Raw genomic sequence first — 25,000 nt, forward strand, 5'->3', positions numbered from 1 at the left:
AACATTACCACTTGGCTCTCCCTCAGGCATTTCAAACTTAAGATGCTTAAAACTTAGTTCATAAAGTAGTTTCCTAATTTTGTTTAGAGCTAATGGGGGAGTTGGGCTCACCAGAGGAGAGTGAATGCTACAGAAGGGAACACTATCCCATCAATAATTAACCACAGATTACATTCTAAACAACCCGTTCACTTTTTCATTACGGAGGCCAAAGTCAGTAAAAATTGTTACCCTATCTCCTTGGGATTTTCCAAGATCCTCTGGTCAGAGCTTCAGCCTCTGTTTGCCTTACAAGACAATTGTATCCATCAGGGTTCCCAGCAAGAAGCTGATGGTGCATTCAAATGGAACTCCAGGCAGGTTAATGAAGGGATATTTACAAATGTATGGGCAGTGCTCAGGGAAATCAACAGAGTATGGTAGAGTGGAGAATTTAATACCTGAGAGGGTGAGGGGAAGGAGCAAATCTCAGCACCCAAGAAAGTCCTGGTGGAAGACCCTCCCCTCCCCCACCACCTAGAATAAATGGGGCCTGAGGTGGTGGTTTGCCCTTCAGCAGAGAAGTAGGCATGCTGATCTCACTATCCCCCACCCTAGAGTTCTTGCCCATGGCTCCGAGTTTCGGCTGGTACCAGCTGGAAGACAGAAGACAAGGGAGTTTACTAATCCAGTTCAGGAACTCCCCGGCCTTCAGGACACAGAGCAAGACTCAGAAGAGCAGAGAATTACAGCTCCACAGTGCAACCCCAAATATTTCTCAGGCCTTGTTTTTCCTTCTTACTCCTCTCTTGCCATTTACCTACACCTTTTCCCCCATCTCCAGTTACTAAATCAGTAACAGGAAGGGCAGCTAGTTTGAAAACAGCCTTGGGTTGGGGCACCTGGGTGGCTCAGTTGGGTAAGCATCCGACTCTTGATTTCTGCTCAGGTCCTGATCTCAGGGAACTGAGATCCAGCCCAGTATCAGGCTCCACGCTCAGTGGGGAGTCGGCTTGAGGGTCTCCCTCTCCTTCTCCCTCTGCTCATCTTCCTGCTCTCTCTCCGTCTCAAATTTTAAAAATCTTAAAAAAGAAAGAAAGAAAGAAAGAAAGAGAGAGAGAAAGAAATTAGCCTTGGGTCATGATGGATAGAAATGATAATCCTAGAGCTCTACTAGATTTTGCCATTCAAAGAGGTTAGCATTTGTCTCTTAAGTTACACAAATTCATTCTAAAAGAAATTGTGTGACCCTGCTTCCATAGTTTTGTGTCATAATAAGAAGACCAAACCTGCTAAGAAATATATAGAAATATACACACATGTGCACACACATACACATACACACACACGCATCTAGAGGCCATTTAGTGTTCCCACTTCAAATAACTTTTTCTGTTTTTCTCTGATTTCTTTCTGAAACTTTGTCTAATTGTTCATCATTAAAGCCTTTTTTTTAAGCTTTAAATACTGCCAATGGAAGTTCTAAGCTCTGAATTACTAGTCTAATTGCTTCCTCCCCATCCCCAATATGTTCAAAGCCTTGCCTTTTGGGAATTATGTCTTAACTACAGATTTCTGAGATTAAAGTTTTCTGAATGAAGGGTCTCAGAACCAGATTTTCCAATGGGATCTGCTCACGTGCTTAGAGCAGACAAATAGCGTTCATGCCTGTCAAGCCAGGTCCATTGGGAGGACCATTTGTTACAAAACCCCTGAGATGGAGTTGACACAGTTTGAACAAGTTCAAGGAAATTTCTGCATCCATATTACTTGGATCCTGGTGTGATGGTCTGTTCATATGTGTTTTGAGCCCGAGAAAATTTTTTCCAGACCCCAATAAAACACGTGCTAGTCTACTCCACCACACTGCGGAACACCAGTCAACAGCAACACACATCGTTCATAAAGAGGACAGATTCTCATGCTGCGCGAGCAGAATAAGAGCAACGTTTTGTCATAAAAGGTAGCTAATACACTGGTAAGCTCACTGGTGGGGGCTTCAGTTCTGGAATCCTTCAAGCTCTGTGTGTTTTTCCCCTTGATGTTAGTAATAGGGCAGGAACACTGAGAAATAAGCCTTTTAAATTTACATACTCATTCAAGTATTGATTAAGCCCCTTCTTCAAGGCAAGTATGGCCGTAGGGGTGGGACATGATATGACAAGTAAGACATGGTCCCTCCCCTTAAAGAGCTTGTAGTTCAGCTGAGTGACCGAATCACATCAGAATGCGGGCAAATTCTGAAAGCAAAATATCGTCAGAGACTCTGTTCCAGGGGGACCTTTTCATCTGTTTCATCTACAGCCCTTAAGCAGACAAGGACTGACGAGGCCATCTGAGTGACGTTGTTGTCATTGTGTATGTGCCACGGGTTCAACGAACCATGACTGCTGTGGTCATCAACTGATTCTTAGCGCCACCCCGTCCCCCAGCTTCATGACACTGTGTCGTCCAGACACACGTTCGTTCTTGTGTTCAGCAGTTGCAACAACCCCCTGATCGGTTTCCTTTTTCTGATACTTGAGTATTGTCACTTTATTCTCCCAAGATCCGTTCTCTAGCACCCTTGTAAGGATCATACTAAAACAGATATCTTGTAGTCCCATTTCCCTCCTATAATGCTTCACAGTTTCCTATGCCACCAAGGCAAGATCCAGACTCACCAGTGAGCGCCACTGGGACCTGATCCCTGCAGAATTTCCCAACACCTTTCATGGCTCCTGCAGCTACACCTTTCCATGGATGCTGCTATCGTGAGGCTTACATTGGTAAGCCTCTCCCGGCTTCCATTTCAGGCTTTAACGCCTCCTGCCTTTGTGCTGGCCATCAGTCTACCTGGGCCAGTCTTCCCCTTCCCTTCCTAGTTCTGCCTCTGCTTTATTGGTCCAGGTCCATGTCTGTCTGTCTCCCCTTCCACCTTGCAAACACCATCACCTATTCCCTGAACAACTACATCTGCTTCCTCATGGGTCTCCCCTCTGCATCTACTCGTGCCCCCTTCCCGTCCATTCTCGAGTGCCAGGATGGTGGTAACCATCACACAAGCCCTCTTTACCCTTATCCTATCATGTTGGAGATAAAAAAAGAGCATCTTTCCTATGGCCAATCAGAAAGGCCCTTTCAGGCCCTGCTTGTGTATCTGGCCTCATGCTCCTTATGCGGTGACTACAACCTTCCCCGATCGCTCGCTAGTCTAGGCTCTTTCTTTATTCTGCACTCTCGTGGAAGACTATTCCTTTTCTTCATGGTGCCTACCTCAGTCTTCAGGTGGTTGTAATCAATGTCTGACTTGCCCCCAAAGCAAGCTTCATGACGTAGGGATGACATCGGATTTTGTTCGTCATTACATCCCTAGCCAAGCACAATATCAGGCACAAAGGGGATGCTCAAAAGCATTCTAATCCATCAACCAAGCAACCCTCTAAGACTCTTACTTCATTTGGAAAGCCCTACTGTCATTACCGCTAGCACCCCAGGTGGGACTGGCCTCCAGCAGCCTAGGAATGTGTTTTCGCACAGACCTTTATTCTCTATCATTTTACTTGCCAGTCCTTAAGGATCTCAGAGTCCAGAGAGAGAAGCGCTATCGTAATCAACTCTACATCCACTATGCCTGACACGTAGATGGTGAACGATACATTCATCAGTAAGTTTTTTTTTAAATTGAGGTGAAATTTACATAACATAAAACTGTAACCATTTTCAAGTGTCTAACTCAGTGGCATTTCTCACATTCACAATGTTGTACAATCATCAAATGTTCTGGTTTCAGAACATTTTTGTCACCCCAAAAGGGAGCCCCTTACCTGTTGAGTTACCTTCTCCCCATCCAGCTTCTGGCAACCATTAATCTGCTCTCTACCTCTTTAGACTTTTCCATGCTGGGACATGTTGTACCAAGAGAATGTGTTTGGCTTCCTTCACTTAGCATAACATTCTCAAGGTTTCTCCGTGTGATAATATGTATCAGCCCTTCATTCTCATGGCTGAATAATATTCTATCATGTAGGGACATCCCATTTTGCATATTCATTCACCTGACACACATTTGGGTCGCTTTCACCTTTTGGCTATTGTAAGTAGTGCCGTGAGCTCCCACACACACTTTTGTTTGCACACCTGTTTTCAGTCCTTCCACTCCCTTCCTGAGAATGGAGTTGTGTCACATAACTACGGTCAGCTGACTGAGCAACCACCGAGATGTTTTCCACAGAAGCCGTCCCATTTTCACATTCTCACGAGCCGTGTATGAAGGCTCTAATCATTTCTCAACATCTTCACTAATATGTGTTATTTTCTGTAGCTGCCATTTTTTTTTAAGATCTTATTTATTTATAAACAGGAGCAGAGTGAGAGAGAGAGCACAGGTCAGGGGTGAGAGTCAGAGGCAGAGGGACAAGCAGACTCCCCGCTGAGCAAGGAACCCAAAGCAGGGCTCGATCCCAGGACCCTGGGATCATGACCCAAGCTGAAGGCAGACAAGCCACCCAGGCCCCCCTGCAGTGGTCATTTGTTGAAGCAATCAGTATTACAGCCATCCTAGTCAGTTTGAAGTGGTATCTCATTGTAGCAGTACCACTCCCTATCCATCAGGATGACTACTGTTTAAAAAATTAAAAACAGAAAAATCAGAAAAGAACAAGTGCTGGTGAGGATGTGGAGAAACTGGAATCCTTGTGCACGGTTGGTGGGAGTGTAAACTGGTGCACAAAGGAAAACCTTCTGTTAGGGAAGATAGTATGGTGGCCCCCTAAAAAAATTAAAAATAGAATTTCTATATGACCCAAGTAATTCCACTTTTGAGTATATACCCCAAAGAATTGAAAGCAGGGACTGGAACAGATCGCACATCGCTGTTCATGGCAGAATTACTTGCAATAACCAAAAAGTGGAAGGAACCCAAATGCCCTTCGGCGGAAGAACAGATAGACAAAACGTTGTAGGTGTGTATCACGGCATATTGCTCAGCTTTGAAAAGGAAGGAAATCCTGTTAAATGCTACAACATGGATGAAGCTTGAAGACATTATGCTAAGGGAAATAAGCCATTTGCAAAAAGACAAATATTGTCTGATTCCACTGATGTGAGTAGTCGCTTTCCTGGAAACAGATAGTAGAAGGCTGGTGGCCAGGACCTGAGGAGAAGGGGTTAGAAACGGTAGGCTAAAGGTTGAGAAAGGCTCCCATTTTTTTTTCCAAAGAGGCAGAATGCAAGCAGACTCTCACGTGGGATTGTAGCCTGGATGTTTCACTCTCTCCTGTGTTCCTCCAACAGCAAAAGGAGGCTCTTCCTAATATAAAGACTCCCTAACAGTTGGCGATGACATTAGGCATGGCATGTAGAAAAGAAGTCCCAAATTGAGAGCAACAGGAGGAAAGGAACCCTGGAGAAAAGAATCGAGAAGGGACTACATTTCACAAAAGTACCATTCGAAACCATTTTGCAAATGGGAGAAGCAAAAGAAGAATTCAGAATTTGTGTCAAGACAGCTGATCAAAAAAGAGGAAGACATTCTAGAGAAAAATGCCAAGGCCCAGGGCTCCAGCTGATGAGCAGAATTGTTGGCTGGTCAACCTCTGGCTTCAAGATAGAAAAGCATTTTGTTTTCTGTAGGTAGCAGATATTATTGCCTGAGCATTAGTTCTAATGAACGAGCTGGCACAGCGGAATATTTGTCCGCAGGTTTTTTATAAGCAGAAGTCACGGAAGTACCCATTGAAACCAAAAAGCAGAAAGTCCTGTTTGGAGTTCTTATATTTGGTGATTCCTTTTAATAACAATTCCTATTTATTTGTGTCTGGAAGAACACCAGGGAATAAAGTTATTTTGAAAAGAGGCTAGATGAAGTACATCTCATATCCGCCGCGCCCCCCCCCCCCCAGGATGCGCAGTAAGTAATTGTATCCAAATGAACTCTCATGTCTAGCCGTTTGAGGGAGTCCTTAGGCTTTTCTTAAAATGATTATTCAGGAAAAAAATTTTCAGTTGGGATTATCCTTACTTTTTATAACCCCTTTTTCTTTCCTGGTATGTGGCTTTTAGCCAGTCCTCTGATTCTTAGAATGCTTCCGAAAAAGATGAATTAAGGAAAAAGGAGAGGAAATTCAAATAAGTCAACGGAGGCTGCTTGGCAATAGTGAACATAAAACATGTGGTTAGGAAGAGGTTGAAATGAACTAAAATCAAGGCAACTGCGTTTTTTCAATAGGACTTGCTATTTCTATCTTCCATTTCCATAGAGGGAGGGAAACTAAAATGGTATAATAGAAACAGCTAATATTTATCCAACGAAACATATGATGTGCGAGGGCCCGTTCTAAAGGCTTCACAAGTATTAACTCACTTAATCTTCACATCAGCTCCGTAAGGATGGGGCCGTGGAAAGTGTCCATTGCTAAATTTTCAGGAATTTTGTGAGCCTGCCGGGAGCTTGAAATCAGTCATTGTGGGAGTATTTATTTATACCATGGAAATCGACATATGTTACAAATCGGGGCTTTTGGGGGGAGAGCCATTTGTCAAACGTTTTCTAGAATACCACTGCTGTTGTCCTTCCACAGATGGGGAAACTGGGACACAGAGCAGTTAGGTGGAGTCTCCACGATCATTCAACTCGTACTTAAAATTGGTAGCGTTAAAACGGTCTGCGAGGCAGCAGGACTCAAGAGCCCAAGCTTTTTGCCATCATACCATCCTGCTTCTGATGTGTCTGACTTGCGCTGACCGCATTTGGAAGGCCTAGGGCTCTAATTTGGACTCTTCTACTATCCGCTGTTTAAGCTTTCCAGGTCTCCAGACATTTTATAATAGAGATGTGACCATCTTCAGAATGCTTCACGTTGATCTTTGCCCTATCACTAATGAAATCGATGATCACAGTGAAAATGTGATTCCTCCCCCGCCCCCAAACCTTCCTTCCTAATTTTGATTGTGTCTTCGCTATGAAAGTAGGATCCGTGTATATCTCTTCGGACTTCGGCAGCCTTTCAGGAGGGCTATGGTGAATTTTCTTCCTCATGCTCCCATACTGCTTGCCTCATTATCGTAGAAAGCAGAACAGCTGTGCTGACAGTGGGTATCATCATCATCGTTAATAAATATTTATTGAGCATGTCCTTTGTGCTGAGCTCTGAGGACACAGAGAGGTAGAACATAGGGTCCTAGAAGCTTGCCCAACAAGTGGCCCAGAGAGAGAGGAGAGGAACCCCAGTATGTGGGGAAGCCTTTCTGGGAGAGGGAGTAGTGCCTGAGCTCAAGTGGGCATCATAGGTGGGCAGAAGGGTTTGAAGGAAGGCACCAGGACAGTGATCGTTTCTGTGTTTGGAATAAGTGATGCGATTTGGCCTAAGAGATGTTCTGTAACAGGAGACGAGCCCGGAAAGGATGGACTGCTGTCTGAAGAGGACCTTTGAGCTTGACTCACCAGCCTGGGCTTCCTATTTTGAACAGTAAGGAATCACCTGTGGTTCCGAGCGCACCAAAGATGAGCAAAGCCGTGCTATGAATAAGATGAAATTTAGCCAGGTGTGTAGAATGAACTGAAGGAGAGAGTTGCTGGAAATGGAGATAACAGTAAAACAATAATCTGTTATGAAAGCTTCTCCAACATGGAAAATCCTCATGGAATCATTAGAATTGTAAGCAAGATACAGTTAGAAGGGCAGACTGTGGTTACAACAGTACAAACACCTACGTGATGGGAAACACTGGAAAGAACCACAACTGAATTATCACAGTGATTGGACTGGGCTGAAGAATTATGGGGAATTGTGTTTTTTTCTTCAATCAAGATTTTTGGTTATGGGGTCATAGTTTATCATCGTGAAAATGCATGGAGATAATTAAAAAATGGACATAAGAAGAGGTGCTCGAAGGGGACACAAATTTTAGGTAAAATGATAAATTATGCTGTAGGCAGAACAAGATGAAGGAGAACTGTCCAGACGCGATGCCTCTGGGGCAGCTGGAGATAAGGGGCTGAAAGTTTGGAGAGTGATCGACCCTTGACACCAAGAGTTTCGTGAGCCAGAGAGGAGCTGACGAGTTCAAGGGAGCGAGCTCACAGCAGGAAACTCCCAGTGAGACCTGAAACTTGGACTTGGCCCATGAAGGTGCCGAAGAGGAGGAAGAAGGGAAATCCTTAGACAAAGCCGAACGTAATTAATCCAAGGAGGAGGAGGAGTGTTAAGACCTGTTAGGACACAGAGACTAACAGAAGTTAGTTTAAAGAATCATTTCATTTACTGAGTGTTTTCCTCTGTGGTGACGCATGATATGTACATTATCTCTACTGTCTTCTACGATTCTCCTAACGGTGCTCTGTGTTACCTTCTCCCCACTCTACAGATGGAAAACCCAGACCGGAAACACAAGATGGCACAAATCTTTCCAGTCTGTAAGTGAAGGTAAAAGGGCTCCCAGGTCAGGGTCACGTGACTTCTCCAGACCCGAAGCTCATGGAACAGGGAAGCTTTCATGGGAGGGAGGTTATGCACGCAAAATCCCCCTGGAGGGTGGCCAGCCCACCGCTAGTGTCGCTGAGCCTTGCCACAATTTGTTACGGGTTTTCACCATTGATACTGAAAGGACTTTAGTGGTATTTCCTCACTTTCCACATTTTCTCAATACGTAGATTGTCTAAACGTACAAGTGCTAATGCTTCTGTCAGTCGGTGTTATCTAGTTGCTCCAAGCAGCTTTCCTAGTTCATTATCAGCAGTGTATCTGATGTCATACACCACGAAGCTTCTGAAGCCTGGTAACGTATCCATCCGTAAATCGAGAACCTGGAGCGGGGGAGGGGGGTGTTATTCAGAAGAGAGAAGGAATTGTGACCGTTCAGCAGAATGTTGATTACAAGTTTAATTCAAGTTACATGCATTGGTGATTCAGTCCTACAAAACAAGGTGTTTAGGTTATTAGATGCCTAAGTGACCTTCTCTTTCCCTGTTTATGTTAATAGATAGTGTCTCTGACGCAGAGTGTTATTAGATAGTTTTGCTCAGTTTTCAGAAAAGACCGTGAATACACAAATCAGCAGAGGCCAGATCCTATGCCCTTCATAATGACTAGCGACCAACAAATCCATCATGAATCTATTAAAACCGTATGCCCTGGGAGCATTACTAGCAAATTTCACAGTCTGAATTCTTACCAAGGTGGGAAATTTTATGGATTTCGCTGTTAACATAATATGCAACCTGATAGTCACGTGAAAATGTAATCACGAGCTATAGTTTTCTTGTTATTAACTCAAATTAGGATATTGTATCTATTTTACTAGATTTCAAAAAATCTAAAACTGTTGCATCTGTAGTTTTAGATATATTTATATGTTATAGTTGGCCTTAAACACTAGTTAAATTTTATAGTTAATGTCTTACTACAGCTGTAGGGGGCTGTTCATGCATACTAAGCCTGGTTTGTGGTACTACGAGTATCTTTGTAAAAATGACTTACAAAGAATGATTCTATTATAAAAATATAGCTATTATTGCTATACTCCGAAGTCTCTACAGAAAATGAAAATAAAGGTACTTGATAAAGCTTTATTATCGCTGGCTATTTGCTGATTAAGCCTAGAACTGACTTGTCTCATTGTCATCCATCATTATTTACTTGGTATCTAGACACCTTAAAAAAAGAAAGAAAGAAAGAAAGAAAGATGGTCCAAGTATAGGAGCCTGGTGGAAATTTTTATTTGACTACATTTCAGATGATATAATCCGTAGTCTTGATCACGAGACCCATGTTTTAATAACCTGACCTGAAAGAATATTTAGGTGAGGGCAAGAGGTTCCTGAAATGTGTATCACCTTACGGGTCCAAGGGGTGTTTTTCACCTCACTGTGCATTCTGAGTCATAGTGGGGGGTGTGCCACAGTGACAAAAAGAAAGAGAATAGGAACCGTTCACTTCAGAGAGCGTTGCCATTAGCAGGGTGAGTGCCCTTGGAGACTTTGTTGCCCCGACTGGGTCTGCTGGCCCTAGATCCCTTCTTCACTCTTCTGCTGGACTCTCTGGGGCCAGTGGGACTGACTCTGTGGGGCTGCATTTCCCGGGCGCCTGGATCTGCTGCAGTCAGCCCCTGGGAGGCACCAGCAGGAGACAGGACAGCTGGAGGATTGGAAGGAAGGGCAAGACAGGGTCTCTTCTCTTTCTGCCTCTGGTTGCTTCTCCAGCAACAGCTGTACCCCCGCAGTGGTTCTGAGAACCGTCATGGGTTCCCCTCGCTCTAGGAGACCGTGGTCTCTGGGTTCTGAGTTCTGCCTTGTCCTTTAGCTCCCTCAGCTTCGAGGTGAGTGTGACTTCTTACTCTTGGTACTCTCAGTTCCATATCTGACTTCTCAGCTCTTCCCTCGCCTGTGTAATCAATTTCCTGAATTAAATTCCTCCATTTCCCTAGCTGGACCCTGACTGGCACAATTCACTATATACCTAAGTATTTGTGTATCGGGTCATGATGGAGAATACATTCTGTGCGGAGAGGAGTTGTTAGAGCAATTTGAAAGCCACTGTCTATGAAAATGAATCTGACAGCAAAGGGCGGACAGCGGTGGGCCCGATTCTTCACTTGGGCGTTGATGGCTGGTACTGAGCTGAAGACCGTGAACTTGGAGATTCTTTTTCTCTCTTTTTTTTTTTTTTTTTAAGATTTTATTTATTTATTTGACAGAGAGATCACAGTAGGAGAGAGGAAGGGAAGAGATCACAGAGAGAGAGGAAGGGAAGCAGGCCCCCTGCTGAGCAGAGAGCCCAATGTGGGACTCGATCCCAGGACCCTGAGATCATGACCTGAGCCGAAGGCAGTGGCTTAACCCACTGAGCCACTCAGGCGCCCCTTTTTTTCTCTCTCTTAAAAAGGGGAAACTTTGTGGTACAGAAGAAGGAGTACCGACGGGGGGGATGAGGAGACCAAGATTCTAATCTTGATGGGTGACCATGGGCAATCCATGTAATCATGTGTTCTAGTCCATGATGCTTCCTTTGTGCACGGAACCAGGGGCTCTGAGATTGGTATGTCTTTTTTTCTTTAAAGATTTCTTACTTATTTTTCTGCAGAGAGAGACAGAGAGCAGCGCATGACCAGCGGGTAGAGGCAGAGGAAGAGGGAGAAGCAGATGAGCCTCCCTGATGAGCAGGAAGCCCGATGCGGGACTCGATCCCCAGACCCGGGATCATGACCTGAATTGAAGGCAGATGCTTAACTGACTGAGCCACCCACGTGCCCCTGGCATGTCTTTTTAAAAGGGATTCCTATAAGAAGCTGTAGTGTTACCATTTGAAAGAAGACGTTGATACACAGCCTGTGACAGCTCAAAGACCAGTGAGACTAGCACCTGTAGGCTGTTTAAAAGAATAGTCACTTACCTAGATCATTCCATTACACTTGCATTATTTAATTATTTTCCTCAATTGATAAATATTTCTTTATTATGCTAGCACTAGAAATAATAGCTCAGCATTCGGGTCATAAAGTTCTTAGGGAATAAACATTGATATGGGCTGTGGGACTTGCAGAATATCAGGTAACAGTGGTCACGGTCATTAATGTCGGTAAATAAATCACTCTGTAAGACAAATGCCCCCATGGGAAGATGTATTTTTTAAGTAGCTGAGTAAGATATAGGTAACGTGTGAGGTGCCGATCTCTTTAAGATGCACACATACCCCCCCATGCCCTAAATCCTATTGAACAAACAAAAAATGTTGCATGTTTTGATGTTCTTTGACCTTATCAGCCATCCCCTTGCTTTCCTCCTTATTTAAGAAAAGTCTATGACCAAAAGTCCCCAGTCTTCAAAATAGTAAAATGCCAACAGATACCACAATGTCTCTGGTGAGATAAGCAATTGCATATTCACAATTCCAGACCAGATGTGAGCTTTTCCTCTATGCCCAGCATTCAGTGAAGTCAGGAACTGCTCAGCTGAGTTTATCTGAAGGGGAGATAAAAGATAGAATCTTCCTGCCTGGCATTAAACCTTGCCCCATGCAGAATCCAGACTCTTGCAACCCTTTTTTCAAACTTTGTGTATTTGTCATTGTTTTTTTTTGTTTGTTTGTTTGTTTGTTTGTTTTGTCTTGTTTTTAATATTCATCACTTTCTGGCTGGTGACACCACTGAAGACTACAATAAACCATATTGTTGTGGAATGTGCTTTGTCCCCACCTGCAGGGACAAATTTTTTTGGTCCGCGGAGACTGATTTTTTTTTTCCCCCTCCAAAGCAGATTATTTATCTCAATTTCTTTAAAGAGTCATCTAAGGTAGTTTTCATGGTTATTTCTGTTTTTATATGTTCCTGGTTTATTTTCTACTCTTCCCTTCAATTTACATAGAACGACTTCAGGCACAGGAAAAAATGGCCGGGATTAAAACAACAGCAGATTGCGCTTTTGCGTGTTGAACTTGAAGCAAGAATCTGGTGGGTGATGTGTTGGAAGGCAAGCTGGAAGAGGGTCGCACACACATAAGGTGCAATGGACGGCAGCTGAAAAGAGAAGTCCGGTAACAGCCGAAGGTGGTCTGAAAGTAAAATGCTGCCGTAAAATCTCCTACAGCAGCGTGGGAAGGGGACCCACGGCATGTTCTGCTCCCGCAGCGTGTGGTTGAGGGGCTTGGAGATGACCTAAGCGTCACACTGGTACAGAAGCATATCATCATTCAGGGAAACAGAGGGCAGTGGGGACAGTGGCCTGCCAAGGAGAAGTTAAAATATTTGAACAATTGATAACAATAAAAACTTTCAGGCTCTGGATTCTTGTTCTGATCCCCAAAATGCACCTGCCCAAAGAGGCGTTGAAGCCTCAGAGATAAGTTCACGACAACATTTGTAAAACCCCTTCTTGTGTGGTCAACAATGTATAATGGAGTATTATTGAAAAAATGCTTCAGAGTGAAATTATCCTCAGAAAGCGCATCTCCAGAGACAAATGAAGCCCTCCTTTGGGCAGTTAGGAAGCATTTGAATTATCTAGAGAAATACTGAATTCTAAATGGTTTTTCTAAGGATAGACATGATTGGACGTAGAAAGTGTGCCCGCTTTATTTTGTGAAAGTTAAGGGAAAGGTTAATTTCTTATCAGAAAAGTCCCCTAGATCACTAATGCTGGTGATAGCTCGATAGCAGTGTTTCTTACCCCCTGTGCTGAAGATCTCCTGGAGGATCTGACTGAAGGTATGGACTGCCTTTGCAGAAAAGCACATCTCAACATGATCATGGAATTTCAAACACGGTGTCGAGGGATTGTTGAATTCGCCAAAGATCATTTATATTCCACTGCCCCCCCCCATTCCCTAATGGGTTAAGAACCCTGTATTGATGATAAATGATGGAACAAGTTTTTACATGAGCAGCACAGATCACGCCGAGTCTGGAGCTTTACCAAGCTGGGTTAAAAATTCTGACTTCATCGCTTAGTTCTCTCCAAGTCGTTTGATCACATTCCACTTGCAGTTAAAAAGGAAAAGAATGAAGTAAGGATAGACCATGACTTTTGTCTATTAATTCGTAATGCATGTATTCAGTATTACTATATCAAGTGTATCATAAAACATACACAAAATAGAAGTTATAGAAGACCGAGATGAAGATGAGAAAATAAAATACCCCGCTAATCACGATGATATCATCCTCTATCAATAGTTAATATCTCACGGAAAAATAGATGCTCAGATCAGAATTCATCATTAATGACAGTTCATAGAAATCCAAATTGCAAGTAGTCTCGCAAATTTGTGAATGTTTTTGACCTATTTCTTGTCAGATCCAATTAGACTGTCATTGTTTTCACTGGCGAAAAACTCTTAGAACTGAAAGTGGCAGATTTGATCTTGATTTTCACCTGTGAGTGCATTATTGGATTTATCTCAATCTTCGATTTCTTTGAAGGAATCTTTGAAGCCACTTGTTTTCCAAATAAGAGAGTTAATTGGTTAAAACCAGACAAGACACTTTGCGGAAGGTGTGAACTTTAGGCAGTGTCAACACCCTGAAGTCAGTGAAAGAATGAGGTGGGGGCACTGTCACCCCTCCCCGGGGCTCTTCAGTGAGTACTCCTCAGGTACAGCACTGGGCACGTGACCACTTTCCTGGGCACCTCGTAAAGGTGCTACTTGAATAAATATAATGAACGTTTGGAAAGCTTTATCTCTTTTTGATCATTGTATATATTTTTTTAAAGATTTTATTTATTTATTTGACGGCAGACATCACAAGCAGGTAGAGACACGGGCAGAGATAGAGGGGGAAGCAGGCTCCCTGCTGAGCAGAGAGCCAATGTGGGATTCGATCCCAGGACCCCAGGATCATGACTTGAGCGGAAGGCAGTTGCTTAACCAACTGAGCCACCCACGTGCCCAAGAAATAGAATTTCTTTCTTTTTTTTTTTTTTAAGATTTTATTTATTTATTTGACAGATTTCAAGTAGGCGGAGAGACAGGCAGAGAGAGAGGGGGAAGCAGGCTCTCCGCTGAGCAGAGACCCCGATGCGGGGCTCGATCCCAGGACCCTGAGATCATGACCTGAGCCGAAGGCAGAGGCTTAACCCACTGAGCCACCCAGGCGCCCCCAAGAAATAGATTTTCTAATGTTCTTCCAAAATCACAGTGAACTGCCTTGCTCACTCCACTATGGAGACCACACCTGAGGCAAATTATTTAATGCCTCTCAGTTTCTTCATCTGTAAAGTGGGGATAATGTCACGTAACTCAGTCAGATCAAGTGGACCAAGGACATGGGTCAAGGTCTGTGCACAAACCCTGGCCTGTGATTTAAAGGAGAAATAAAAGGAGATACTATTATCATGATTACTCCTCTATCACACGGCTGTTAAGTGAACTTGTGTTGCTCCTAGCCTAATTTAAAAACCACACAAAACCTCCTCTCAGTGCTCTCTATATGACTTCCAGAGCTGTAGTTTCTCACCTCCGACCTCGCCCCCCGAAACAGAACAAACCAAACAAAAGCATATTAGCCTTTTCAGCTTGGAAAACAGCGGATTCTGAACACTTAGTAATCCTGTTCATTAGCTTGAGAATTACTAATTGGGAAGACCCCTTAGATCCTATCAGATAATTTTAATATGGGAGAGGGTTGTTTGCTTTTTGGTGTTTTTGCTTTGTTTTTAAACAACATACAATGTACTAGACGCCTGGCTAAGGGCTGAGGTTTCGAAGATGAATTGAACTTGCTCTAGGCCCTCCAGGCACTAACCATCTAGTGGAGGATACCAACCAAATAATCGCATCAAAGTGGTAAGAGCTATAATGGAGGTACACACTGGTTGCTATGGGAGCAGAGTCAGCTAAGCAGCTTCTTTTGCCTGGGGAGGGCAAGGAGGGCCACCGGAAGGAGGCTGGGCCATAGCTGAGTCTTGGAGGATAGGACTGGGAATCTGCATTTTGGTCGGACGGAGGTATATCCAGTATGGCCCCTTAGGAACCTGCGGGTAGTCCAGGTTTCTGGCGCCGGGGTTTGAGGGGTTTGAGGAAGTCAACGAGACTGGCAGAAATCCGTCCGTGCTCAGCCTTGGATGACATGCTATGACCGAAATTTATCACGGAATGTATTGGAAATAGACAAAGGCTCTTAAGTGAGAGGGAGATGCCATCACAGAGAACAGGGCGGATATTTTGGAGGAACGACTGACGAAACAAAATCTCTTGAGACAGTTGGTTGGGAAAAAGGAGAAAGAAGAGCTTTTACCTCTGTAGTCAATTTACTTGCTAATTCTAAACTCGTCACTAAAGTAAATGTCGGCTAATTCACTTTTGTCCAAGAGCCTAAACAAGTTTAGGCTCCGTGACTGTAGAAGAAGTATTCATTTCCTAAGTGTCTGACTTGTTCCTGTCGGAAGCCTGGCAACACTTCAGCCGGCCATTACCAGTTTGCCTGGTGGGATTACAAGCTTCCAAATGTTGCATGAGGAATTGTTCCCTATGAGGATGTTATAGCCAGATACCAATTTTCAAACCCAACATCCACTCTAAACAGAACATCAACCGCAGCCGACTTACATAACAAGTGAAAGTGGCCATACAGACATGAAAGAGCGACTTCCATCTCTTGATGCCAAACTAGAAAGAGAAAAGCAAGTTCAGAGAACACATCATGACTCATCAAAGTCCAAAAGGAAAAGCTTCACGCACACACAGCCACCCGCGCAACCTCTTGGGGTCCTTTTAGCCTGCAACCATATTGGCTTTTGTGTGGATCTTCTGCGAGACAAAAGAACCCCATCATTTTCCTCCTTAACATCAGTCGTTACATGTTGCTTTACCTAAGAGATGAAGCTTCTGCTCCATGTTCTACAGGCTTCCCCCGCACCCATACTGAGAAATGAGCCTTTTCATTTCTCCTGAGTGTAGGCCTTACTTTCTAACATTTCCACTTTCTGCAGCGCCTGCCACCAACAAGACGATTCTTCCCGAGGGAAGACCAAAAGGGACACGGTGGTGCTTTCTTAGACCAATACGAAGGGAAAAGGAGATGCAGTATCTGTATTTAAGCTCTGCTCCCAGAGACAGATTTTATTTTTCAGTTCCCATAGTTGAGTATAGAATGCATTGATAGCAGTCCTTCCAAGCGCTGCACCAAAATGTTATATGAGCCGAGGAATATACACGGGTAGCAAAGCAAGCCTTTTCTTCTCCACTCTCCCTCTGACAAAACGCCAGGAGGAATGGCCAGTCTCTTCCTCCAGTGTCTTACTAAGAAGATTGTTCTCTCTTTGAAATGTGGCATGGCCGGTGAAGATGGAATCCTAAAGGGATCAAAGGTACTTACGCACAAGGAAGGATAAGTGTGAGGTTGGTGTGCCAGACAAACAAATTGGGCCTGAAAAAAAAATTAGAACCTATTATTAGCTAATATAATAAGCATTGCCATTAGGTGAGGGCCCTCTTACTGACAACTAGATTATCTGGCTATATTATTAGTTGCGGTTTATGAGGCAGTTAGAAGTTATACTTTTACTACATTGCTAATTTCAAGGTTTCTCGATGTCTGTTTCCTGGGGAAAAGTTATCCTGGCATATCCTCAGGCAGAAAAACAAGTTCTAACAGTCAGTCCTTTAGGGCATACTCTATCCTATTTCTCTTAGATGCGTTCTCTTTTGTTATCCCGAGGTTCACTTTGGGATAGATGGGAAAGTATAACGCTGAAGTTATCAAGCAGGTCACAAAGCCTCAGAAACTACGGGATGCTGACATGGACACTCCTTGGCTCCTGAACTTGGTGGCCTTGCAGACTTTTGCTTCCCCTCGCAATGGGCCAGCCACGTAAACAGATTTTGCCATTTCATGAGCCGATGCAGCCTTGTTTCTTGTCTTCAACTTCTCCAGTGCCCAGTTCCCAGCATCCTAGAACTGCGTTTCAGACAGGCCTGCTCCAAGAGTCAATTCTGCAACTGCAAAATGGTCTTAAAATAGGATTTTACTCTAGGGGGAAAATCCTCAACCAAATAGCCACAGTGCGCTTTGAATGACTAATTGAAGCCATTACATTACAAAATAAGGGATACATCATTCTTTTCATAACACTACCATATAGGAACAGTTTTAATTTTAAGAGTCAAGCACTTACATTAATCTGAGTCTGAAATAATAGGCCCCTGATTTAAAATCTCCTAACATTCTTTCACACTTCATAAAACTAAAAATAAAATTGTCTCAGCAAACACTGACCTATTCCGCCAGCCAAAGAACTGTATTTCAAGGAGAATTGGAACAAGAGGTCGCCCAACTGCCAAGTGCCGGCAATCCACTGTGCGGAGCCTTAATCGCTCTTAAATGCGAGGTGGGAGAGAAGAGCCAGCCTGTGGACTGTACAGGATAAGAGATTTATTCCCCTTCCTAAATCAAAAGCAGATTCCATGCTTCAGCTGTCCCCTAAGCCGCTCGCCCCGCCCCCACGGGGTTGTTTTTCCGTAATTTTGTATATATTCCCTTCGCAGATGACAGGTGAGGGAAGCTTCCAGTGCCCTATCTGGTCCACGAAGTAAACAGAGGGGTGAGGATGGGCTTATTTATTTACAAGGCGTTCAGCCTCTCAGCTGTTTTTTTTTTTTTTTTTTTTTTTTTCCCCCCCTCACTGGCATTTGGAAGCTTGCCGTCCTCCAGAAAAGAGACAGATTTGGCAGGAATGTTCTTTGTGCCCGCCTCCCTTTTTACCGGGGAGGAAGGGGACAGATTTATAATTACAACCTTGAGTGGGGGTTGGGGAGAAAAAGTTTCAGCCGGCAGGACGATGCCTGTTTCTTCTTTCACGGTCAAGACCGTGCCGCCAGCCGCTCTGGTGCCCCCCCCCGGGAGCCCTCCGCCTGTCCCCTCCCTTTCCCTCTGCAGGCTGGCTCCGGCAGGCGGAGGCACGGTTACATTCCAGCACCTTCTCCACATACCCCCAAACTACTACGCGCGATTACTACGGCCGCCCTGGCTCTCCCGGGGCCGCCTCCGCTTCCCCAGCCTCCCCGGTGCGGGCTTGGGGAGCCCGGAGCACGGCGGGGACAGCGACAACGGGCGCCCGACCGCGCCGGGGCTCGGGGGACGCTCGGCGTCCTGCGCAGTGTCCCCGCTCCAGGCACGAGCACGGCCCGAGAGCCGGCGCCTCGCAGACACACACGGATCCACGCATACAGTAGAGCTGTCTCGATCCACATTCTGGCACACCGCCCCCTCCTTCCCCCCCCGCCCCCCGAGCTCCCGGAGTCGCTGCGCGGGCCGAGTGACAGGCGCGCCCCGCCAACCCGCGCCCGGCCGGGCAGGGAGGAGCGGCGCGCGGGGCCAACTGCGGCGCGTCTTCCGGCGCCCGCGGAGGCGGCGAGGGCGGGACGCGGGGCGGAGCCCGAGTTTAGGAAGAGGAGGGGATGGCTGTCATCAATGAAGTCATATTCATAATCTAGTCCTCTCTCCCTCTGTTTCTGTACTCTGGGTGACTCAGAGAGGGAAGAGATTCAGCCAGCACACTGCTCGCGAGCAAGGTAAATATAACTTACAACTCCTTTCTCCTCTCTCCCCTCCCTCCGGCCTCGGGGCTGCCGCCGCCGCACCAACACCCCTCCGGCTCCGCGCCGCCTTCGCCGGGGATCATTCATTATCATCCTAATTATTATTTATTGTGCATGCACGGAGACCAAAACAAACAGGCGGGCCAACCGCCGCCACCACAACAAAAAAAAAAAGCCCGCCTCCTCCCCGCGGGCCTCAGGTGGAATGCTCTAACGACAGCTCCCGGGCGGCCGCGGAAGAAACGGGAAAGTTTCAACCGAACCTCGCTGTTCTAATAATAACAGTAATGAGGACTACTTCGGGGAGGCGAGGGGCGGGGGGAATCCCCACGAACCCCAGCCTTGACCCTAGGTAGGCAGTCAGCGGTGCGCTGCCAACTCAAGGTTGCAACACACACACACACACACACACACACACACACACACACACTCGGCCAGGTTGCAATCCCCCCCCCCACCCCACCATCCCCTTAAAGCTGGGGGAGGGGGACGGTGGAGGGGGGCAGGCTGGAGGGCCCGGGAGGAGGATGGACAGGCGACAGTTCACCCCAGCAGTCCTCCCCGGAAGAGTTGGAAGGGGAGCGGGAGAGGAGGGCGAGGAGCCCGGGCTGGCGGCGGGGCGCCAACGAGCGCGGCTGCCGCCCGCCGCCCGGGGACTTGTTTAAAGGGCTCCCGTGGCCGAGACGCCAGCGGATCGCGGCGGGCGAAGCCGGAGCCGGCGCGCCGTAGAGGCGGCCGCCACCGCCGCGGGGCCGGTGCGTGCCGGATCGGAGGTGTCACCTCCATTTGGCGGGTTCTCTCGGGCGGGGATGGGGACGCTGACCGGTACGCAGGCCTTTAGGCAAAGGGGTTACCGGGGCGCTGCGCCCGGGGCTCTGCGGACGTCCCTGCCTCGGGTACCTGGCGGCCGCGCGGGCTCGGGTGTTGAAGTTCGGGGTGTCCGACCCCGGGCCGCACCGCCGGGAGGGCGGGAGGAGGCCCCAGAGAAGGAGGTCGGAGGTGCCCGCCGGGCTCAGTTACCCTGCCCTCCCCCTCCCGGGGTTTGTTTTCTTTTGCTTGGCGTCGTCCCCCAGCTTGAGCCGCGGGAACCTCGGGCGTCGGTCGCCCGCGATCGTCCGGGTGCTAGGGGCTCGCTGGGGCCCGGGAGAGCCGCCGCGGCTGCGGGCCGGGAGGCCATGATCTGGATAATCTTCTCTGCCTGACTGTCACAAACAGGACCCGCGCGCACCCGGGCAGCAGTGGTGGCGTTCGCCGGAGAAGGGGAAGGGCTGCGGGGGGGGCGGGGGAAGGAGGGAGGGGGTGGCGAGGGCGGGAGGCGGGGAGACCGGGTGGGAGCCTCCTCCCAACGATGACACGCACCCCTTCCTTCTCGCTCCCTGCTTTCGAGTTTGCTTTATTCCCATCCCAACCTGATTTACCCCTTCCTCTGCTCTCCCCCTCCATCCGGCCGTCTTCCCTCCTCCCGTTTGCGTTGCAAAACAGGGCCATGCCATCTGCAAAGGTGTCGCGATGCACTTCCCCAAATAACCGGTCCGGCGTGCCAGTCCCTAGGCGCCCTCCGGCTGCGGGCGCACGCCGAGCCCGGTGCTCCGGGTGCCCCGCACCAGGCCTCGCAGCCTGGGCGCAGTTGCACCGCGCGGGGCGGGGCGCAGCAGTGCGGGCTCCGGGGGACCCCCGTGCCCTGGTCCCGGCACTCGGCGGGTTTCCGGTACACGCGGGGAGATCGCCGCCTGCCAGTGTCTTCGCGCTCGCCCCTGCCTCCGCCGCCTGGATTGCATTATTATTTTTATCCGGGTTGCAGCTTGCGGCGGATCCTGGTGAGCGCGGGGCAGGCCGGACTGCCGGGGGTGGGGGGTGGGGGCGGAGGGAAGTTGGACACGGATCAGGCAGGAAAAAAGAAAAAAAAAAAAAAAAAAAGTTTGGCAGGGCGGCTAAGTAGGGAGGGGGGCGGGAGGGGGCGGCGAGCTCCCGCCGCTCGCGTCTCCGCGCCCTCGGGGCCGGCGCGAGCGTGTCTGCGCGTGAGTGTGAGTGTGTGTTGTGCGCGCCGGGGCCCGTGCGTCGCGAGCAGAGGCGCCGGCGGCCGCCGGGAGCCCCGGGAGGACCAGGCGAGGTTTGGTGGCGGGGGCCGGGGGCGGGGGGTGGCGTGTGCGTGTGGCAGTGAGTGTGCGTGTGCGCGCGCGAGCGGCGGGGAATCAGGAAGTCACAGCAGCGAAGCGCACACAGACATGTTTGATCGCCGTGACATGACGCGCGCGAGGGAGGAAGCGGCGGCGGCGGCGGCGGGGGCCGGGCCGCGGGCTCGGGCGCGGGCCTAGGGCTCGGCTGGGGAGCCCCGCTCCGACCGCCGGTGGCGCCGCCGCCGCAGGCTCGCCGAGCCCCGCGCCTCTTTTTGTTCCGCGTCCCCCAGGTAAGGAGCCTGCGCCGGCGCCGCCCGCCGGGTGCGGAGCTTGTTCCAGCGCTTTCCCTGCCGGCCCCCTCCGGGCTCCCGGCTCGCCTTTCCTGCAAAGTCAGGCAGGCGGGGCAGGCGGGCTCCTCGCCCTCCGCTCGGTCGCGTGGAAAACTTTCCAGCGGGAAGCCCCGCGAGGGGGGCACGGAGAAGGCCTCGCCGGCGGCTGTCGCTGGTCAGCGCCTTCTCCTCCGGGTCCGGAGAGTGGAGTCGCCGCTGTTGCACATGCAAACTTTGGGCCTAAACGTGCCTGCAACTCTCGCAGGATTTACTCCGGCACTCAAATAAATAGGCCGAGTCGTCCCTTTGCTCTTGCCAGGCGTTTGGATTTTTGAAGAGCAGGAGACGGGCTTGGGGAGTCGGGGGAAGTGGAGGGGGCTGTCGTGCAGAATCCATTCCTTCTCTCATGTCTGCGCCGGGTGTTATGTAATTTTAATAGCACATGGGTGCAAAGCCCACACTGGGCTTCTCCCCTCCTTTGTTTATATAACTTTTGGGAGAGTTTTGCAAGGTTTCGCCTTTTTTCCTTCCTCCCCAATCTGGTGGACGTTGGTGCTTTCGAAACCACAAAGCGACGGGGGTTGATATTTGATGCAGAGCTGTCATCATTGTCTCCTGGTCACCAGATAGACTCCATTCCTAAGTACCTGAAATGTTAGAGCCCGGGGGAAGCGCTAACGATACACACGTTCATCTCCTGCACGGGGCGGTTATTTTTAACATCTGTGCGTCATGAAGAGCAGAGTTAAATTTTAAACTCCCATTGCAAAGGACTTTTTTATTTACACCTGGTCGTGCCGTGCTCCTAGGAGCAGAACGCTTGTAGGAACAGAAAGCTTGTTGCTGGCGTGTGGAGTAGCAGAGAATTTCTGCCGCACCAAGCGAAGACTCAGAAGGCCCCGAGAGCTTGACTAAAATAAAAGCCATACCCACCAGCATATGTGTGTAGAGACACTTCGATGTGCACGTTCAGATATTTCGGTAATATTTTGCGTCGATTTGGGGGGGTGGGGGGGGGGGCAGGGCACTGCCCCAGGCTTGTTTGCTCACACAAGACCTGGTAGGCGACCAGCCTACTTTGAGCACGCTGGTGAAGTGTTAAGAGGTGTGACAGGTCTTTATCCAAGTTGGTGTATTGTTATGCAAATCCAGACACACTCCCTCTTTTAGGGATCTAATTGCGCTTTTATTCTCCTGGACTTTTTTTTTTTTTTTTTTCTTTTAAGTTCCCAGACTCCAGTGTTTGCACTAGGAAGAAGGGATTTGGAGATACCTGTTAGGTACCAAAGATATTTATGGCAGTGGACTAAGGAAAAAATCCAAACCTGGGGACTGGGATCCATTTACCTGATTGGAGGCATTAAGCAGAGGTGGTGCCTTGTGGGTAAATAAGATTGTGAAAATAAATTAGGAGTTTGGGGTATCAGAACCCTTGAAGAATGGTCAGAGGGGAGGGAGTGTCTCCTTCAATGCAGCCTTTCTCTTCTGAGTGACAGCAGTGACATCCCAGCTCTGGGACTAGCTGCACTGTGGCGTCTTAAGAAAATATTCACCGCAAGAGTGTGTTCAAAGGAGCTTTAGATCTTTTCTTTTGTTCGGTTTTAAAGTGGTTTTTGAGCATTTCTTGTCAAGTTTCTTGAAAGGTGCTTTGACCAATACCTGAGGCTTGGAATTGACCAAAAAAAAAAAAAAAAAAAAAAAAAAAAAAAAAAAAAAAAAGAGTGCTTCTGCTTGTATTTTATTGCTAATCCTGGAATTATTTCTGACAGTGTAACTGGAAAGTAACACTTTGGCAAATAATTATTCAAAACTTTCTGTCTTTGATTAAGATCAGACATTTACAGGGCAGTGTAAAAGCGTATCCCATTCTCTCTAGGAGACCATTTGGATGCCCCTCACTTTACTATAATATTTTGACATCTCATTTTAAAGGCTTTTATTTTATTAGAGCAAGATCAGAAAAGTGAAAACTTTTTCATAAGCTATAAAAGTGGTGGTGTCCTCCAGTGTTTTCCTGGCTTTTTTTTCTTTTTCTTTCTTTCTTTCTTTCTTTTTTTTTTTTTTTTTTTTTTTCCTTTAGAAGTCTTCCTTTGTAAACAAGGTCTTTGTTTGTCAAACTGCCCTAGGTCAGCAGCTTTCTGATACTCCAGAGAAATAATAAATCATGATTGGTGACATCTTGACATGCTGCCACGAGAACTGAATTATCACAAATATAATGCTGGGCAGGGTTTGCCAGCGCTGGCCTTGTGAGGGAGTGTTGATAGGACCTGATTTCAACCAGCCCAAGTTTTGATTCCCACTGTTTGGGGTCAAGTTGGTTTTCAGGGGAGCCACGGACAGTTTGTTGCTTAACATGAGTGGACTGGGAGAACTCCCTATAAATGAGTCACTTTTCTCTTCTGCAGTGTTTCTGGTGAACAGATGAGAAAATTTCCCTAATGGGAAAGCCATATTTGGGAGCTGCTTCTGATTTTTCTCTTGTCACTTTCTTGTGTGAAAGAGTGGTCTTCTGAATCACTCCTTGTCCTTAAATGTGTTCTGTAGATCGTTTCAGACCTACAGAGGATGCTGACTTCTCTGTCGTCTTGGGAAGAGTTTGCATGATGGAACTCTAATCTCTAGCCATTTGAAAAAGTCTCGGGTCATTCCGTAAGTAGTTGCGAGCAGAAAATAGGAATGGCGGTAAAGCTGTTTGGTAGAGTACTTAGGAAGGCCTGAGATGTTTATTTTTTCTGCATAGGAAGTCATGATTATATTTACCAGAGAATACAGAAGTCTAAAACTCAGTGCTGCCGCAATCATTATGAAAGATAGCATATGTACTTTGAGGTTATTTATCAGCAAGTTAAATGGGGTCTTGCAATGTGGGTTTGCAAAACTTTACACCTCATTGCTATTTATTATGACTTTGGTTTTTTTTTTTTTTTTTTTTTTTTTTTTCTCATGTGAATGTAGTACTTTTCCCTGGAAGTATTCAGGATACATTAGACTGTCAGTATTACAGGTTTTAAAGATACAGTCAAAGATGCTTGAATAATTATACCTCAGCAAAAACATATCGTAGAGCTGATGACATTCAGAAACCACCTCGCTGGGTCTTTACGATGTTGGATAGAGGAATCTTTTGATTTTAATTATGGGTGAATAACTTACTAATTCACTCATTTGGAATGATGGTTTAGATACAGAATACAGGATTTTGGCTGAAATATTGACGTAAGTGGTGCCCTTCTGGGCGTCTGGATTTATAACACATTATTATGTAATTGAAGCTGTGAATTGTGATGCTTTCTTCGTTATGTAAGACTTTCAGAACATTCACACAGTTATAATCAGGCTATAGGCCTGTATCATGTAAAAGCTTTAAAAATCACAGCTTTCTCTAGTATTTTCAGGGGCATAAGTATCAACCCAAGCATCGGTTTTACACCAAGACCATTATCTACACCATTATCTACAGTGATGCAAGCACTGATGTTTTAGGAACTTTTTAGGAGCTGATCTCCTCCAGATATGGGCTGACCCTTTCATGAATTGTCCAGTGGAACCCATAGGAGTTGAA

The 25,000-nt window shown here is 47.0% G+C and overlaps 1 protein-coding gene and 2 long non-coding RNA genes across 11 annotated transcripts in view; 2 read left to right on the forward strand and 1 right to left on the reverse strand.

The window, feature by feature from the left end:
- LOC131812888 (uncharacterized) overlaps positions 1-10,780 on the forward strand; it is a 35,602-nt gene extending 24,822 nt beyond the window's left edge. The window contains exon 7 of the long non-coding RNA XR_009346534.1: positions 8,326-10,780. This is a non-coding gene — a long non-coding RNA (uncharacterized LOC131812888). The remainder of the gene's footprint in view (positions 1-8,325) is intronic.
- A 5,698-nt stretch (positions 10,781-16,478) lies between these two features.
- LOC131812657 (uncharacterized) lies at positions 16,479-18,639 on the reverse strand. 3 transcript variants are annotated; one of them, XR_009346433.1, is made up of 3 exons: positions 18,381-18,639; positions 17,668-17,805; positions 16,479-16,818 (listed from the first exon to the last, which is right to left on the reverse strand). It is a non-coding gene; the product is annotated as an uncharacterized LOC131812657 (long non-coding RNA). The 3 variants fall into 3 exon arrangements; XR_009346431.1 differs by having other exon boundaries at positions 18,187-18,639; XR_009346432.1 differs by having other exon boundaries at positions 16,479-17,390; positions 18,187-18,639.
- A 169-nt stretch (positions 18,640-18,808) lies between these two features.
- Positions 18,809-25,000, forward strand: part of SMARCA2 (SWI/SNF related, matrix associated, actin dependent regulator of chromatin, subfamily a, member 2) — a 175,110-nt gene continuing 168,918 nt past the window's right edge. For 2 of the 7 annotated variants that reach the window (XM_059142457.1, XM_059142463.1), the window contains exon 1: positions 18,809-18,962. The gene's annotated coding sequence lies outside the window, so the exon portion shown is untranslated. Of the gene's footprint in view, positions 18,963-19,627; positions 19,745-20,384; positions 20,807-20,994; positions 21,100-21,157; positions 21,397-25,000 lie in introns of those variants that run through there. The other 5 variants (XM_059142461.1, XM_059142459.1, XM_059142460.1 and 2 more) reach the window with 5 other exon arrangements.

The sequence above is a fragment of the Mustela lutreola genome, chromosome 12, assembly GCF_030435805.1.
Source record: "Mustela lutreola isolate mMusLut2 chromosome 12, mMusLut2.pri, whole genome shotgun sequence".
Lineage (NCBI taxonomy): Eukaryota > Metazoa > Chordata > Mammalia > Carnivora > Mustelidae > Mustela > Mustela lutreola.